This window comes from Crinia signifera, chromosome 1 (assembly GCF_055691185.1).
Source record: "Crinia signifera chromosome 1, ASM5569118v1, whole genome shotgun sequence".
In the NCBI taxonomy this organism is placed as follows: domain Eukaryota; kingdom Metazoa; phylum Chordata; class Amphibia; order Anura; family Myobatrachidae; genus Crinia; species Crinia signifera.
In genome coordinates this window covers 393,714,492-393,733,972 of record NC_139217.1, presented here as the reverse complement: position 1 = coordinate 393,733,972, position 19,481 = coordinate 393,714,492, and the positions used below count along the sequence as shown (strand labels likewise).

Below are 19,481 nucleotides of genomic sequence, written 5' to 3'. Positions count from 1 at the left end.
TTCATAACATCTTCTCATGAAAAACTGGTTGTTGACGTTTACATTGACTGTATGAAATCCTGTCAGAAACGTGTTTCAGGATCAAAACCGAAGAAGCAAATCATTTAATTTGTGATATGCAGAGATGGACATTTCCCTGTGCCAGTCCATGTATTCACCTGGTCTCTAATTGGGATCGCTCAGCTTGTGTTAGACTATCTGTCAGTGTAAGATGGAAGAGTTGTTAATTGACAGCTGTTCCGCACTGCTTAAACTTCATACCCAGGAGATGTAAAGCTAAATATAAATGTGACAGTCTATGCTGCAACTATAATTGCCAGACCAGCAATTTAACACCAGGTACATATGAAACAGGCACACTACTACTCTATCATTGCAACAGACACGGAATGTCTGCATGTGAACAAAACCAAGGTGTGCAGAATGCAGCCATAACAGTACAAAACAGCACTTGTATTTTGTATGTGTTCTGTTTGCAATTACCGACTCGGGTAAGTCACATTAAGGTACTTGTGGAGTATCACGGCTCCCACGACCTGCATCGTATGCAGATCGTATGCTAAAAATCGCATCGCATCGCATCGCATATGGCATACGATGCGATACGATGTTTTACAGATTTTTGACCATTTTTGCTCAAAAATCGTATGCCATCGAATGGCATTGTATGCCATATGTTGTGGCATACGATGCGATACGATGTTTTACCGATTTTTGAGCATTTTTGCTCAAAAATCGTATGCCATCGCATGGCATCGTATGCCATATGTAGTTGCATACGATGCGATACGATGTTTTGCCGATTTTTGTCCATTTTTGCTCAAAAATCGTATGCCATCGAATGGCATTGTATGCCATATGTAGTGGCATACGATGCGATACGATGTTTTACCGATTTTTGAGCATTTTTGCTCAAAAATCGTATGCGATTGCATCGGATGCCATACGATGGCATGCGATGTGATGCGATGGCATCCGATTTTGCATTGAAATGCATCAGAATGCATTGAAATGTGTATTAAACTTGTGAAATGCCCCCAAATGCCATTTTTCATAGTGCACCACCCCCACTATCAACGTCAACCCGAAGCGTGGCGAGCGCAGCGAGCCCGCAAGGCATCCGATGCAATCGCATACGATTTTTGAGCTAAAATGCTCAAAAATCGGTAAAACATCGTATCGCATCGTATGCCATCGTATGCCACTACATATGGCATACGATGCCATGCGATGGCATACGATTTTTGAGCAAAAATGGTCAAAATCGGTAAAACATCGTATCGCATCGTATGCCATCGTATGCCACTACATATGGCATACGATGCCATTCGATGGCATACGATTTTTTAGCAAAAATGGTCAAAAATCGGTAAAACATCGTATCGCATCGTATGCCACTACATATGGCATACGATACCATACGATGGGAGCCGTGATACTCCACAAGTACCCACATTAATTAGCCAGATTCACTTTAAAATTGGAGCATTCATTGTTTACTTGATAAATATGTTTTATTATTTGTACTTCTTTGCAATACTTGTTATCTTTACAATGCTCAGGAACACCGTTTTGAAGGTAATAATTTATGGGGCTCATATAACTGATTTAACTGATGACTGGGTTAGGCCATGGCCAAAATCCTTAATTTGTGAATCATGTCCCAACAATGATTGTTATCATTGAGTTGGGGTAACACGCGGTATTGTGTTGACGCGTCAATAAATCGACGATCATCCGAGTTTACCGATTGGCAGATCAGAATGGTTTAAGCAGAATGGGGGAAACGCCGCTTATATATATGGACCAGATGAATGTTTTACATGCTAAACCCCCCCCCCGCTTGCTGTATCTCTCACACAAGTAAGATCAAATCTGGAGAGCTCACTGCTGTAGATCAAACATGCGCAAGGCATCGCCATCCGCTAATATGTCATCATGCATGTATGAAGAAAAAGACAAGCACTCGAGTCTGAGGGAGAATGCTGCATAAAATAGCATTCTATGTTTAGACATAACTGTAGCTTATTTATTTTATTTCTCCCATTTGTCAAGCAGACACTGAGCTATCTCTCTAGCTCAGCATCTGTGGAAGATACTAGCAGAAATTAAACCATATTTACAGCTATGTCACTAAAACCCAGGGGTATAAATTATATGTTTTTTATTTATACAAAATTTCCCATATTTAACTGAAAGACTTAACAATCATCATCATCACCTGTCTGTCTACAGTGGGTTACCTCCCACGGTAACCGCTACTACAGATAATGACAGAGCTGGGTTTGGCTCTGTCATTTGCTGTGAGCTGCTAAAGAGCCTCAGAAGCATGTGAGTGTTTCATGTACCTCCCAGCTGTCAGCTCTGGGACATGCGTGACCATCAGGAGCTCACAGCAAATGGAAAAGGCTACACTTGGGTAGATCTGCTGTGTGTGTGGGTGTAAATGTATGTCAGTGTGCTGCTTCCTTAGTTCTGTTCTGTTCCTTTCCTTCTTTTTTTTTTAAATCGAAGGATTATAAGGAATAATGGGGCAGACGTATTAAGCCTTAACAAGAGATAAATGCAAGGGTGATAAAGAGAGATAAACGTCCAGCCAATCAGCTCATAACTGACTTTTTTCAAACACAGCCTGTAACATGGCAGTTAGCAGGTGATTGGCTGGACGTTTATCTCTCTATCACCCTGGCATTTATCTCTTGTTAAGGCTTAATACATCTGCCCCAGTGTATCAGTTGTGCGCCTGTTTCCGACTTGACAGTATAATCTAGCTACAGGTGTAAATCTGAGGCCTCATTCAGATATTTACAAAGGGTAAATAATAAAAAGAGCTTGCCCTTCTTAAGACCTATCCAGCTCCAGTGCTTATTGCTAACAATGTTCCCGTGTATGTAGGGGACTGTTGTACACCCACTCTCAAGAAAATGAACAAGTCTCCAGACATCGGCAGTGGCAAGAGTCTTTTTGGTACTTGTTTCCTAGCACGGCTCCAGCAATTTTTATTTCAAGCATCCGGACCTAAAAAATTGCGTTGATCGCATGCAACCAAATCGCATGCGATGCGATCGATGCGATTTTTACATTGGAATCAATGTAAAATGGTCCCTGAGACCCAATTTTACATTGGGCCCAATGTAAAAAGCCCCTGAAACCCCAATTTTAATTGCATACCCCCCCTCATGGGTAAAATGCCCCCCATTGTTAACGCCACCCCACGATGAACGCCAACCCGAAGCATGGCGAGCGACGGCGGTATGCGTCCTCCGACCTTTTCATACCCCCCACTATCCACGTCGGCGTGGAGTTGATTCTATAAAGTGTGGCGAGCGCAGCGAGCCACCGAGCCCGAAGCAGGTATACGCGTCCCCTCGCGGGGCTCGCTGCGCTCAGTGCTATTTTTCAGCAGGCTCCAGCAGGAACTGAGGCCCTTATTCTAGTTCACTCTTTCTGACAAAATATTTCTTAGATGGACAAAAAGATGTGCACTGCAGGTGAGGCAGGTGTAAAACCCCACCCAAATCTAATTATCTCTGCACAAGTAACACCTGCCTCACCTGCAGTGCACATGGTTTTGTCCATCTAAGAAATATTTTGTCAGAGTGAACTAGAATAAGGGCCTCAGTTCCTGCTGGAGCCTGCTGAAAAATAGCCCAGTGTGTGTATATGTATGTGTATATGTATGTGTATATATATGTGTGTGTATATATATATATATATATATATATATATATATATATATATATATATATATATATAATCAACCACAAAGACCGGCATCATCCACTGGCTCCAACACTGCAATTTTTTGCTTGGTGCCCTTGCTGGTAATCATGCAGGTATGGGGGAGGTACGGCACTCTGACAGAAAAACGTTTACAAATCGGTATATATTGTTTAGATATTCATGTTTTGCCACTTTTGTTTTTATTTCATTAAGACTTACAGATGGACTACCTCTCGTTCAGCTCCAGTGCTCGTCAAATCCCCTCCGCAGGCAAGAGCTGGTGGAGAGATGCTCCATCTGACGGCGATGCACGAGCGTCTCACACACACACGCGCTTCCCTGTCACTCAGCGTCAGGGAGTGGCAGGGAGACAGGCAGGCAGCCCATTACCGCTTCAGGGTGACAAGCAGGGTTAGGTGGGGGTGCAGGGGGCTGTGGGCACCGAAGGGGGAGCGGCAGGGACTCGACGGGAGGCGGTGGTGGGTTTAGATGTAACGGGTCACACAAGCATCTTGTGCGCGCATGCCCCTTTCTGTCTGATGGCGGGTCCTGGTGATTGGCGATACAAACGCCAGGACCCACAACAGCGAGAGCGGATATATATATATATATATATATATATATATATATATATATATACAGTATGTATGATTACTTTCATTCCAAGCACCAAAGAGCAGGTTACAGTACACAACTAAAGAACTGAAAGCATTGTCTGCTTATTTGGCTGAAAGCCAGATATTGATCCAGAGATGGAAATCAATAAGCGTAAAAAGCATGTGGGATATGTGCATCAATTACATTACTTAACTGACTGTGATCCCAGACCCATTAGTTGTCCAACAATCATCATTTGCACCTTTGAGTAAAATGCGTCAAACCTGCATTAGCAGTAGAGCACAAATAGATGCATATTATCTACAAACGATTACTTTATGCAGTGTAATCTCATGGTTGTTTAATCCTTTTAAGGAGCAGTGAGCACGGAGCTTCAATCTTATACAGCGCTATGTATTGATTCTTCTTTCCTCTGTATTTGAAAGTAACTGTTTTGAGACCCCACACCACAGGTAGAAGCGCTTATCCCATCCAGTCTGGATTTTCTTTACTTGCTGTCAAGTGTTTCATCATTGGACTTTTATAGCGTATTAAAATGCTTTCTAAACTGCATAAAAGTTTACTAAATCATTTATAATTGAGTTGCAGGGTTATCCTCTGCACAGCTACGGAACATTGACAGTGTCACATGACATTATCAATATATTCTTGTATTACAGACATACATTTGAATGAAAGTAATGAAAAATCCAGGATTCATTAACTAAAATATATATAAACATGTTTACAAAAGGTTTAGTTTGGCATGTTCTGACAAAATCAATATCTAACCAACAGCAGACAATTCCTAAACTTGCAGCAGATTTACTAGTTGGAGCAGATTGAATGTTTTAGTAATAAAGCTGCTTACTAAACTTTAATGTGCTCCTGATTGCTACCACATTTTTACCATTAATATTGTATTTTCTGGAGCCATATGTGGTTCAGATGAAGCAGCTCTTATTAGAGCTGATCCTGGTGATTCTATCGCCAATTATTGCTGTTCACCATCCTCCAGAAGGGGGAGCTCCCGCGCGAGATGCTTGCACTCCCCGTTCTGATGGAGCATCCCACTAACCCTGCCCATCTCCCTGAAGTGGAGATAGGCAGGGAATCCGCTCCGCACCACTGTGTGAAGCTTGCGCCTCTCCACCAGCCTGCACCATCTCAGGGAATCTGACGATTCGCCGACCTGGCTGAGAATCTCTACATCTCTATACAGATAATTATCTCATAGTGCAGAATTCCCCAAACTACTCCATTATAGTCCAGGTTTTAAAGATATGCATACTTGAGCACAGGTGATTTAGGCCTGATTAAGTATGACTCGTATAATCTAAGCTGCTCGCAACAGCTTAACATATGCAATCCTTATGTGTCGCAATGTAGAAGAAGGTGCATACCACCCCTGCATTTGCAATTCATTACTTTCAGTCACAGAGGACATTCCGACCCCCAGGAAACTGCGAGTGCAATGTCCTTGGCCTCACTGCGCTCTGGAAATGGGGGAGTCCCAAACCCATTTTTCTGAATGTCAGCTGCCTCTGCTCCCATCCCTCTGTCTGAAGGCCTCTGCCCATCAATCAGGCAGAGGCCTTTGCCTTTTTTAGATGAGATTACAGAACTAATCCTGCATGTGTGCCGTTTTCCAATAATATGCGATCAACAGTGAATTAGGCCCTTAATTAGTACCTTAGTCAATATTATTGAATTTAGCTATCTGGACTCGAGCACTGATAACCTTTTAAAACTGAACTGTAATGAAGGGGCTTGGGAAACTGTTGTAGTGTATATTTACTTTTTATTGTTATCACAAAATACACATTTAATTGTACAATCGTAAAAGAAAGACACAATGACATAATACAAATCAAATACCTAAACAAAATACAATGACAAACATTAATACAATGAATTTTCATTCCTAAAATGCATATTTGCACTTTACATATGAGGTGGCCGCCTTGTATACTGGACATGGTGAGATAAATCTAGACTCATCCCAAGTTTACATTTTTGGCATTTCTTCCATATAAAATCTCTTATCAACAGATAGAGTTGTAGAATTATTCTCCTGATCCTGTCTCATTTGGCTTCCATTCAACTAGGGCGAAACAGATCTTAACTTTCTCTTGAATTTGGGGGGATAGGGTCTCTATGAATCTACCCCAGATTTCAAAGAATTTATCCTGAAGTTTTGTTTTATATGTGGATTCCTCCACCCAATCCAGTAAAAAAAATGTAGTATAGTTTATCCAAAAACATTTCCATAGCCGAGGGTTGTGGCTGTATCCACATTAACAGAATCATTTTCTTTTTTCAGCCGCCGATAGGGCCAACAACATTTTTTCTTTATCTCCCCGACCTCTAGTTCCCATGCAAGGAGGGTTTTATACTAAAGATTACCCATTCTGCAGTTAATTGAAAGTCACTCTGTATGTAGGTATTTCTAAACCACTCCACGCTTTCCAAAAGCAAAACACCACAGGGCATCCCCAGAAACAGTGGAGGAGATCTGCACCGCTAGTCTTTCAAACAATTACTGTTATTGGCTAACCCTATCATGTTCCCCCTATTTGGGGAGAGATAAGCTCTATGGTATATTTTCAAAAATAATTCTGTGTACAGTAAGTCGGCATTGGTAACATCCTACATCATATATTCTCTAGCTCAGCATATAGAACATGTTCTGTCACACCAGGGAACAACTCCATCCATCTTCCTATTCCCATTTTCTGTTCTTTACCCTCAGGCATAGTTTTAAGAAAATTATAAAATAAAAAATAGGGCTTTTTTTAAAGGGTGGGATTGTGGCAACATCTTTCTGTATCTAAGCCATTGACCCATTCTTCTTCTTTGAATCTTTTGGCTATCCGATATACATAATGCTTTTGGCCATCCGATATACATAATGCTGAGCTTGAATAAATGCCAGATCTAATGGGAGTATTCCTTCAAAGTTTTTGATGATCTGGCTATAAATTTTGGGGTGACATTTAATAGGATGAGAGATTCAGAAAGTGAAAGATTTGGTAAGAAATCTCCAGGTTTTTTTTTAAAGCGGCAATCATTTACACTGCAAAACCAGTTTGATTTTGCAATGTAAATAATTGCCGCTTTAAAAAAACCTGGAGATTTCTTACTAAATCTCTCACTTTCTGAATCTCTCATCCTATTAAATTTCTCCCGTAGGCTTTCTACTCCCAACATCCATTAATTGACACAGTTTTACTATACCCTTCTCTTTCCAATGGTTAAAGGGATAAGAGGCTTTTCCTTCTTCAAAATACGAGTTGTCTAGGAAGTTTTAAAATATGGAATCTTTAGAGTTAATTTTCAATTTTTATGCTCTTCTTGTAGACCTTAATAAGGGATTCCATTTGGGGTCAGAGTCTACTTCCGAATCTAAGGAACGGAGAAATGCCACCAATCCCCCACCCATAAGGGTAGCAATCTCCAATTGGATGTTAGCATACTCTCCCCTGCCCCAATTCCAATCCCTTATATATCATAAATGCGAGGCCAAGCTATATTTCTCCAGATTCTGAAAATTGACTCCCCCTTTTCCTCGAGGCTTATCCTTGCTCTTTTCACTTCCCAGATAAACTTTTTAAAAATGTTATTAATCTCCCTAATACCTCTGGGGGACAAGAGAACAGTATCTGTAGAAAGTACTGGAGTCTTGGAAATGAGATCATTTTATTTAAATGTATTCGCCCAATCAGAGATACAGGCAATTTCCCCCATCTCTCCACATCTCTTGTACATTTCCTAATAGCGGAGCCTACATTCAGAACATATAACAAGCTGAGGTCTTTAGGAAGCTTCACCCCCAAATAGGTAATATAGCTATCTGCCCATCTCAGCTGGCCCATGATGGTTTTTTGACTCCTATTTTAAGATAAAAAGCCACTGATTTATTGAGGTTCGTAATGACCCAGAGGCCTTACCAAATTCCTCCAGTTTTTTCAACAATATTTTAACAAAGGCTTTGTAGTCCGATAGATACAGCATCAGATCGTCTGCAAAGGCACATATATTGAATTAATTCTTTCCAGCTTTAATCCAGCAAGCTGCTATGTATATTTTTAGTAATGTCCCGCAATATTTATTTTTTAGTTTTGAAACCGGTGACTTAACTCTCAGGGAACTTTGTCGGCCACAACCTCCAAGGACGTTGAGCATGTCCCCCGGCTCTGTGACTCCCATCAACCCATCCCTGGGGTTGATAGTCACGCACCTAAACCTTTGCGACTCAATTCATTGAGTAAACGCATCAAGGATACAGTCCCCAACCAAACATCGCGTTTTCAGTTTGCCAGCTTGTCTGTTAATTCACCAGGTTGTCTCAACTAATATATTTGTTTGTGGCAACCGCACATGAGGCAATTTAATGGCCGCTGCAAAGTCCTCCCCAAATACAGCAATATGTCAGCAATTAGACACTACAATTGATTATCTGCTGGGGCTTATCAGGCCTGTTTGCCTCAACCTGCAAGGAAAAGGGAGATACCCCCTGGCTCCCTGGCTCAAGCCCACCCCCTCTGAGTCCACAAGGGGACCAGGACAGGGCCCCCAAAAAAATGTTTTCACTCCCAACGGCAGCAGGTTTATCCCCAATCCCCAAGTACCTCAGAAGCCAGCTGTAAAAAATAGTTTTAATTAGCTCAACAGTAACAGGCATCCAGAACCCATAATGCTTACTCACCAGGAACTTAAGCAATTAAGCACTTGCCCAAAATGTCCAATTCTGTTTTTTTTTTTTTTATAGGACCCATTCGGCACAACCTACAGGGACTAATAAATGCCTCCCGACTCTGCAGCGAAAGGGCCCATTGAGAATGTCAATAATGAAGAGTGAACACAGGGCCCCAGTTTTTATATATAGTATCTGACTTGAGCTTATAGCCTCTAGCAGAAAGAAACTTTGACAGGTATTGGAAGGCCCCAATAATAGCAAAAGTACCTTGCTTGGGTTTTAGTTTTCATCTCCGACAGGAACATATTTTCCCCACCAGCTGTGTAGTAACAGACCTCACCCCTTCAATTCTGCTAGGCCTTCTGTACTACTTCAGTGGATACAGCATCATCCTGCCTGCATGGCATCTGGCATGTGGGGAAGCTCCCAAGTCTCCAATCAGAGCCCATCTGCTACAAGGATTTGCACACCGTGCTGTTTGCTGCCACTGCCATCTGAACATGTCCCCTCTCCTCAGCCACCGCAGTCCGTGGGTCTCAGCCTTTCCCGCCTTCAGCTGCAAGGCACTGGCCTCCCGTTGCTGCAGGTCTTCGGCCCCCACGTTCCCCTTGCCTCTCCTGCTCCCAGGTGCTGTCTCTATGGCTGGTTTGAGACAGGGATGCTCTCTGCTGTGGACTACAGTCCGTACCAGCACCCGACTCCAGGGATGCCTCCTCTTGCTCGTTCTCCCACCGGCAATGTCTCGGCCGCATGCTCTCTCAGGAGGGTAGTCCAGGCATGACCACTCCTAATACATGGCCGCTCAGTGCTCTCCGCCCACCAGAAGTCACCGTCCAGCCAGTGTACATTACTTATATATTAATATATTTATGTATGTTACAACAAGTGTGTTTAGCTCTGATTTGGTTTATAAATTAATCATGGTCTGGTACTGTTGTGTGCTATGTTCTGTTTGAAGGATGTTAAGGTGTGGAAAAATGGTATGATTCGGCAGCTGCCGATATTGATTCTGGTCCCGGTGGGGTGCTGGCATCAACTGGCAGGGAGGCCGGGACCGTGTGGGAGCAGAAAGGCATGGCCCTCGTTCTGATATAGGGCCTTATTCGAGTTCACTCTTTCTGACAAAATCTTTCTTAGATGGACAAAACCATGTGCACTGCAGGGGGGCAGATGTAACATGTGCAGATAGAAATAGATTTGCTGATTTTTTGGTGATTCTTTGCAGGGTAAATACTGGCTGCTTTATTTTAACACTGCAATATAGATCTCACTTTGAAGTAAAACCCCACCCAAATCTAATTAGATCTGCACAAGTTACATCTGCCCCCCTGCAGTGCACATGGTTTTGTCCATCTAAGAAGGATTTTGTCTGAAAGAGTGAACTCGAATTAGGCCCATAGTGTAAATGGACCGTGCTGCACAGTCTATGTCTACCTTTGTTACCGATGCCACATCGGGATAGAATTGCAATTGGGTGCAGCAAAACGTGGTGCAATTTGCACTAATTTCCTGTCTATTTGGACTATTGGCCTTAATAAGATCTGAGATAAGATCTCATTTGTTTGGAAAATGTACAAAACCATGTGCACTGCAGGTGAGGCAGATGTAACCTGTATAGAGAGAGTTATATTTGTGTGAGTTATTTTGTTTCTGTGCAGGGTAAATACTGGCTGCATTATTTTAACACTGCAGTTTAGATTTCAGTTTCAGCACACCCCACCCAAATTTAACTCTTACATCGGCCCCACCTGCAGTGCACATGGTTTTGCCCATTTTCCAAACAAATGTGTACTGAGCTCAGATCTGAATAAGGCCCTATAATCAAAATGGATAGCCCAAATTGCACCGTGTGTACACATCATTAGAATGCTAGTAACATAGATTTAAATATCTGTTTTATTTTGTTTTGTTTTTGCGGCATGGCCTGTGGCCTGTTCTTTGTCAACTGGAGGTACTTTAATTAAGTTTTTCTCTTCCAAGCCGTTTCCTAAAAGAAAACAGATCTTTATACTGTACTTGAATCTCATACCTTTTGATTGAATTTAATAGGGTTATAAAATCATAATTTTATCCTGTGAAAGTTTGTTTACATTTTTCCTAAAGGTATATTTATAAGCAGGTTACCATTGCTTGCTGCACAGATCTTGCCAGATGGTCTCCCGACATTTCTATGTAAATATGCAAAGCTTAGTATTGAGTAAAATTGCAATGATCTTAAGAGCAAATTATGCTGTTTAGTAAATGTACCCCTTAGGCTCAAGAAATGGGCACTAAATATATCCTGTCTCCTCTCAAACTAATCTCTGCCCCCTAGAAATGCTCACTTGAGCCCTGGGAGCTCTCCACCTGGCTTTGATATTTCTAGATCCAACATTGCAGTGCAGGTCATGAGCATTTCCACCAAAGTTTTCTGTACACATCCTACCCAGGCTAAACGCCTCCTCTTCCCAGAGCGCTGTCTCCTCCTGGTATTGTTTCCTTTTACCCCCAGTCCTGAGAAATAATGGCTCTATTCACATCCAATATGAAGCAATATGAATATGAAGCCATCTTTCTTCTTTACCATGTTAAACTGCACAAACACTGCTGCAATACATGTTATATGACTTAGTCAACTCTATTAAACCCCAACTGAACTTCATAGCATGTAGTCCATGTGTTCTAAGCTTAGTTGGTGCCAGTGCTACTCAGAGGGCACCATCCTGCATATCTTCTGAGACTATCCTGTTAGATGCCCCTTTGGGGAGAGAAAGGCTTAAAGGAATGTGTTAGTATTTACCTTCACCCATTATTGGCCACCCTCACTCATCATTGACTACAACAATATTATCACCTTGAATTACCTAAAACAGACTACTTCATCCTTGGCCATATTTTAATATTGGCCACCTCCTACAATTGCTCAGAATTGGAAGTCTTCAACACTTCTCCCACCCATTGTAACATTGTTTCAAAGACTCAATTCCACTTTGAAATGGTGATGCTGGAGGCTCCAAACTTTATTAATATCTCCTCCCCATCACAAAGTGGTACAGTGGCACGCGTATGTCATGAAAAGCAGAGGCGCTTCCATGACGCATCCAAGTGTGAAATGCCCAATTTCCCTTTTGATCTGAATGAATAATTTGAGATCAGGCCTGATCTGTAACCTACCCTTGCGGTCTTACACGTAGATTTACTAACATTCTATTTGTTTTGTCTTCATTCAATGTATGTATTGTTGTATACCTGACTCTTGGGCAGTGGTCTGCTGGGTAGGGGGCAGGGTGTCATCTGACCCCAGGCCAGTGCCTTAAGGGAGGGGGAATTGATCTATTTATCTATCTGTCACTTACAGTATATACAGAATGTGTCAGTGTGACATGAACTTCGCTGGGGTGGGGTGTCGATTTTGTTCTTTATAATATGTGTAGACTATGGGTGGAATTTGTGATGGCAGCAGTCACAATAACGGTGCTGGCATCATTGCAGGAGGGAGTCCTGACAGGGGTCAGGCAAGTATACTTGCGCTTCCCCGGTCCTCTAACCCTCCCCCTGCAAACTGACCCTAACCCTATACCGCTAGTGCTTAACCCCCCTGTACGCCACCGCCTAAACTTAACCATCCCCAAACTGCAGTTTAAACCTCAGTGCCCCCTTCTATGTGCCTAATTCTCACTCCCTGCAGCTTAACGCTAAACCCCATCACCTCCACCCACAGCCTAACCCTAAGTGCCCTCCTAGTGCTTATAGGTTATGACCATAACCCACCCGGTATACTTATGTTCGGCATCCCAACAGTCAGCATACTTATTGATGATGAGGTTCTGGCAGTGGGATGCTGGCATCAGTATAGTGTATGCCGGTATGCTGAGTGCTTCCCGGAGAATTCAAATAGGTGTCCTCGTGCTGAAAACTGCTCGCTGCCCCATAGGCATGGTGGTAATAGTTACTATATATTTAATAACCTATTTAAACCACACCCCCTCTAAGCAAACCACCTCACCAACCTTGCCACGCCTACATTTCATTACATTTGCTGGTCAAATACAGTAGGTGGGTCACTTGCTTGTGCCTGCACAATTTTTCTCATAAATCTAAATGGGGGGGGGGGGGGGATGAGAAGTAAAAACAGGGCCGGTGCAAGGCACCGGAGCACCCCAGGCGAGGCGAGGGGGGGTGGGACGACCCGATGCCTACGGGGGGTACCTGCGGCACTGTGTGATCTGGAGGTGAGGGTTGAAGTGCTGCCCTCCAGTGGCTGGCGCCCTAGGCAAATGCCTAGATTTGCCTAGTGGTGGCGCCTGCACTGGAAGTAAATCCCGGTAGATAATTCCGATTCTCACCATTATCTTCTGTTTTCTTGTAGAATAGATCAAATTCACATTCAAACTATTCAATGTTCTCTTTTTTTTCTCACTTTCTGAAAGTCGCAAAAGATCTGGATGACCAGAAACGGATGGTAATTCGCAAATTTAGCATCTGTTTCCGCAAATGCAAACTCTGCTTTTCAAAGAGCCTAATCTGCAGCGGCGAGTCTGGGATTGAATAGGTCCTGGCCAATATTTACAAGTATTGGAAATAACGGACAGCATAACCCCCCAATATTGAAGTAGAAATCTAAAAATTTTAAATTGACAGGGAATAGTCTCTTTTTTAAATCTATTCCTTAACCCTTTAAGTGGTGTCAACGTTGCTGTGAGAGATCCACAAAAATATCTGCTAAAAATGACAGTGCCGCTCAGTGCCGTTCTTTTTTGGGTGCAATATTTAACTAAACCTCAATTAATTGACTTGGCTGTATTTGTATTTTTTAATACTAAAATGAAAGTTGCTGTGAGCAACGCTGGAATTTTCAGCAGATATTTTGAGGATCTCTCACAGCAATGCTGGCACTCAAAGGTTTAAACCCAGTTGACAAATTCTCTCTATTATATCATGTTTTTTTTTTTGCAATCCTCACTAACAAGCACCCATGGGATGTGATCCATTGGCCAGAGTAGTAAATATCCTGATCTGTCCACCCACGTATTGGCAATTTAAACTAAGAGCTTCCTCCAGAATATCTGAAGACGGTAGCAAAATAACATTCTCTCTTAAATGTCACACCTTCCAGGCAGCAGTTTCAATTAAGTTGCTTAACATTATATTATCTTGCTCATCTGTATAGTTTGCGATCCTTCAAAGGGTTTTTTCTGGAATTCTGCCATTGTATGGTAACTGTACTTACTGAAATGTTACTTTACTTCTCATCAAACTCTTCCTCTGTATGTATCCTCTCATTTTCACTTCCCTACCATTTGCCTTGTATTTAAAAAATGTACAAATACTAGTTTAAAAGAAAAATGAAACCTCTTCACATTTTCTCACTGTGATATTGTTTATGTGGCGAAAACAAGGTACCTGTTTTAAATGACTGTTTCACTGTTGCCTGAGGAAATGTGGACGTCTAGACAATAACTATGTAGTGGATAATCATTGTTTGTATAAAAAGAAGTGTCTGTCATCATAGACTGCATGTAATTTCTCTCCGTGCTGGTCTTATTATGAAAAGCCTTTGCATCCCTTTTGTACACTGCACGAAGTTAAGCAAAGTGTGACAATGTTTGTTTTTTGGCCAGAAAATGTCACAATCTTTTGAGGAGACGTTGCTTTATCACTTTAGGACAGACACAAGAGTGGCCAGCCAGCTTGAGATTCTCTGGTAGCTTTGCAAGTGGCCTTTTAGGTCTGCAGGCAAAACTGAAAATTGGCTCTGACAAGAAATGTTTCACTCTCCTCTCCTATCTGGCTGACTTCCTAAATTGTTAAGAAATATGACTTGACAGTTTGCATTATTAATTGGAGAACAATCAAACTGCATTAGAATTGACGTCACTTATATCCATAATCAATTGACTTTTTTTTTTTGTCTTTCACATAAGGATCATTTGCTCTTGTTTCAGTTGCTTCTCTTCACGTCACTTGCTTCTGTTATCTTGTATGTCAGTACAGTAGTCTAGGGCTAAATTATTTAGTGAAATTCAGAGATGACTCTTTCGGGCCTCTGTCCAACATAAGATATGTACATAGAACACTTCTATGAACATTAAATAATTATAGCTAAATTAAGATTGGATGCAGTCCATCTGTCCCAGAAACTGACATGTAAATGAGAAGATCTTCCTATTGTGCAGTATAAACGTGTGAAGTAAATGGAGTTTATAGTTTTCTTTGTATCTACAGTAGATGCTATTTCTTCATGATTACTCATTCCATTATGGAAAACACACACGCACACACACACGCACACACACACACACACGCACACACACACACGCACACACACACACATATATCTATCTATCTATATATATATATATATATAGACAACTAAGACGTAAGGAACATTTCAATAAATTGAAGACACCTAAACCTAAATCGGAGACTCCTGAGGTATTACCTCCACAATTGAAAAGACTCTTGCCTCGCTCCACATTCGACCCTCAGTCGTTTAATGCCTCTATCCGTACCTTCAATCGTGTCCTGAACCAGGAGGTTCAGACGGCCTCCAGATCGGAACCATTCCCCTTTAATAACCTGAAAAAAGTTGATCGGGACATTTTGAAAAACCTTGCATCCAACAGCTCCCTCGTTTTTCGAGGTGCTGATAAAGGTGGTGCATTAGTTATTCAGGACATGGACAAATACCACTCTCAAGTTATGTTACATCTAGATGATAAGTCCACCTACCTCAAGCTACCGGGTGATCCTTCTCTACGGTTTACTAAGGAATTGCGTGAGTTACTCCTGGATGCTGTAAATACTGATATGATTTCTGATATGCTTATGAAAGCTTCGATCCCTGATTTTCCCATTGTACCATTATTTTATTGTTTGCCTAAGGTGCACAAGTGCATCAAGGACCCCCCTGGTAGACCCATTGTGGCTGCCAGGGGCTCCTTGATGCAACATGTGTCAGTTTATCTTGACAGTCTGTTTCAGGTCTCTATACGTAGTCATCCTCGTTATTTACTTGACACTAATTCATTATTAAGAAATCTGGCTGCGCTTCCGATCATCGATGGTGAGATTTCTCTTTTCTCCATCGATGTATCGGCATTATATACATCGATCCCACATGAGCTAGGGTTATCAGCTTTGCGTCATTTCCTTGACAGAAGTGATGTGTATGTGGGTCCCAACATTTCACTTATCATTGAGTTGATGCGCATGATACTATCTAAAAATTACTTTATGTACAATAATGAATTCTTTTTGCAATTAATCGGAGTTGCGATGGGGGCGGCGGTAGCCCCCTCATACGCAAACATTTTTATGTTTGAATACGAACAGAGTCTTTTTTTCGATAATCCCATCATTGCTGAAAACATCGTTTATTATAATCGATATATCGATGATTTGCTTATATTTTGGAAGGGTCCCCCACAGGTTCTTAGCAATTTCCTGATGCAACACAATGCAGGCCCTGACCCCATCAAGTTTACATTTACTTTTGATAAACATCATATCAGCTTCCTCGATGTAATGATTGCTTTAAATGAGGGTGTCATTAGCACCAGTCTATATAAAAAAGAGACCGACAGAAACAGCCTGCTTGAATATTCTAGTTGTCACCCGAGGGCCACCATTAGAAGTCTTCCTTTTTCCCAAATGTTAAGAATTAAACGTATTGTGTCTGAGCCAGATTTGGTCGAGACACAATTGGATGAGATGATTGGACGGTTTGTGGTATGTGGTTACCCTTTATCCGAACTATTGGATACTAAGAGTAGAGTGATGGCATTAAATCGCAATGATCTGCTATCTCAAAATGTTGCTGATACCAAATCCACTGATGTGTTACCATGGGTTACCACGTACACTCAGACCAGTCCAATGATCACTAAAATTGCTAAGAAAAATTGGACGCTACTACAAACTGACCAAGACTTGGGACTTGGTCAGACTAGATTGTTACCCAGTTTTAAATGCTCCCGGAACCTGAGCAATATTCTGGTAAAATCTGATGCAGCTCCCAATTGTAATACATCTGTTCAGCGTAAACTTGGATGCATACGCTGTACGTAAAATTCTTATTACCTGGTGCCACGTTCAATCACCCACGTACGGGTAAGAGTCTATCCATCTGCCATACCCTGTCTTGTAATACATGTTATACCGTCTACCAAATAATCTGCCCGTGTGGATTATCATACATAGGGAAGACGGAGGGTCCCTTCAAGGATCGCATGTCAGCCCATAGGTCTGCCATAAAGGGTGCCTTGGCAACCGGCTCGAGCGATCAGCCGGTTGCCCGGCACTTCTTGAATGCCAGACATGGACTGACATTGATCCGTTATAGAATGATTGACCACATACCGCCCCCAATTCGAGGTGGCAATCGTAAACTCATGTTACTTAAATGTGAAGCCCGATGGATTGCCAGACTTGGCACAATGACCCCATATGGGCTCAATGAGCAGTCTGGCATCGCAGTGTTGCTTAATTAATAATGTTCATAAATACATGATACAATATTAGAATATTCTGTATTTTTCTTCCCTTCTGGTCCTTGTCAATTTTTATGTATTTTTTATATTTATTCATTGCTCTCTTCATTTTTTTATATGATCACATTGTTGTTCATTTATCAATGTATCTTTGTGTTACCATTACATTGTATGATGTCATTGATTAATCCGGTGTGTGCGCTGGGTGTGTGTAGTGTCTCCTGACGCAGGTCTGTGATTAGGATCTGAGCAGGGACGCAACGCACGCTTCCCGCCCCACCAACCACTGTTCACTGGATATTTAAGGCGAGTGTTTTACACATGTTGTTTGAACCTGATGATAATATCGAATTGATATTGAAACGTTGTTTGGAAATTAAAGCTTTTTTACTGCTTTACCGCCGTGGAGTGCTGCACTTTCTTGTCCTATCTACATCCCCTGCTGTGCGGGCACCCAGGCTGAAACATACACGGAGGTTGTGCCTGGCATCTTGGCTTCTATATATATATATATAATCACGTGTAATAATAAGGGCACTCACCAAAATTATGAAGAATTTATTTCAGGTACATTACCAGTCAGACAATTGTAGGTCTGAAGAATTTATTTCGCCTTCTGTGTCACCCCAGTCTGTCTAACCCTCCCCTTTAGAATGTAAGCTCTCACGAGCAGGGCCCTCTCTCCTCATGTGCCTTTCTTAGAATATATAAACCTTTGCCACCAGTGTCCTGTCCCCTGGTGCAACTATCCATATTAACCATGTACTTGTCCTAAACTGTCTTGTACTGTAATTTGTTATGTGTTTTTGATTATAACTATGCTCTGTAAAGCGCTGCAGAATCTGTGTGCGCTATATAAGAAACTGCTAATAAATAATAATAATAAAATTTATTTCAGGTACATTACCAGTCAGACAATTGTAGGTCTACGTTTAGGCCACCAGGTGGCCTTTATCAGGACAAGTCAGCATAGAAGTCTTCACAGCACAAGAGTCAGGATACACTGACACTAGTTCAACAAGCTCCTTATAAAGCACTCAGTTCTAATTACACACTGAACAGCTGTGTCCAGCCGTACCGGTACCTAGCATGGTCACTATACAGCGCACCATGTGACCAGAACGGGTCTCCTGATAGGCTGTTTATTTCAGCTCTCAGGGAATCAAAGATGGCCGTGCGTTCCACACGTTCTGCGGTGCGTTCCACCGACTCCTCCGGTGTTTAGAGACATGGTACACTTCTACTAAGTGGCAGTTTTAGTCTTTTAGTGCTAGTTATGGCTCCTGTTAGGAGTACAACTCCTCTATTGCCTTTAAAACATCATTATAGAGTGTTATCTCATGCTTGGGTATATTTTCAAGATGGCGGTGCGTGTCGCCTAGCAGTATGTGTTCCAGCTATATTATAGGTGTCACAATTTCTGTGTTCCCTATCAGTGCCTTATCGATAAGGAGCGATTGTGCTAGTGTCCGTTCACAGTAGGATTAGTACTACCATATGTGTACCAATAACATCATTCACAATCATGTTATATATAAAAGATCATATAGATAGATCACCAAACGAAAATATAGGAGAAAAGTCTAGATAAAGACTTATTACAGAAATGTGGACATGGAAATATCTATTCTCGATATTCAGGACATAATCGATAAAATATTTACAGCACAATATTTATATTCAAAACCTATGTGCAAATCGATTAATCAAATTCTCTCTCGTGTACCTCCATTTATATCATTGTCATTTGTCAAGCTGGAACCTACAGCAGAAATATAGAGAACATTTCTCATATAACAAAAACAAAAAACACATAAGAAAGGAATATAATATCCTATATAGAATAATCATTGGAAAAATAATAAAGGCGAGATACTTGGGGTCAGTGCCATCCTCTTCATCACACCACCACCGGTCACCAACACCTTTTGATGTACAAAGAAAACAGGTTAATGGATTGTTTTCGTTCAGTCCCCTATGGGCTACAGTGT

General features: G+C 41.7%; 1 protein-coding gene across 1 annotated transcript in view; it reads left to right on the top strand.

Annotated features, from left to right (window-relative positions):
• HSD17B4 (hydroxysteroid 17-beta dehydrogenase 4) overlaps window positions 1–19,481 on the top strand; it is a 258,525-nt gene that overhangs the window by 148,366 nt on the left and 90,678 nt on the right. The gene's annotated exons all lie outside the window — the stretch shown is intronic.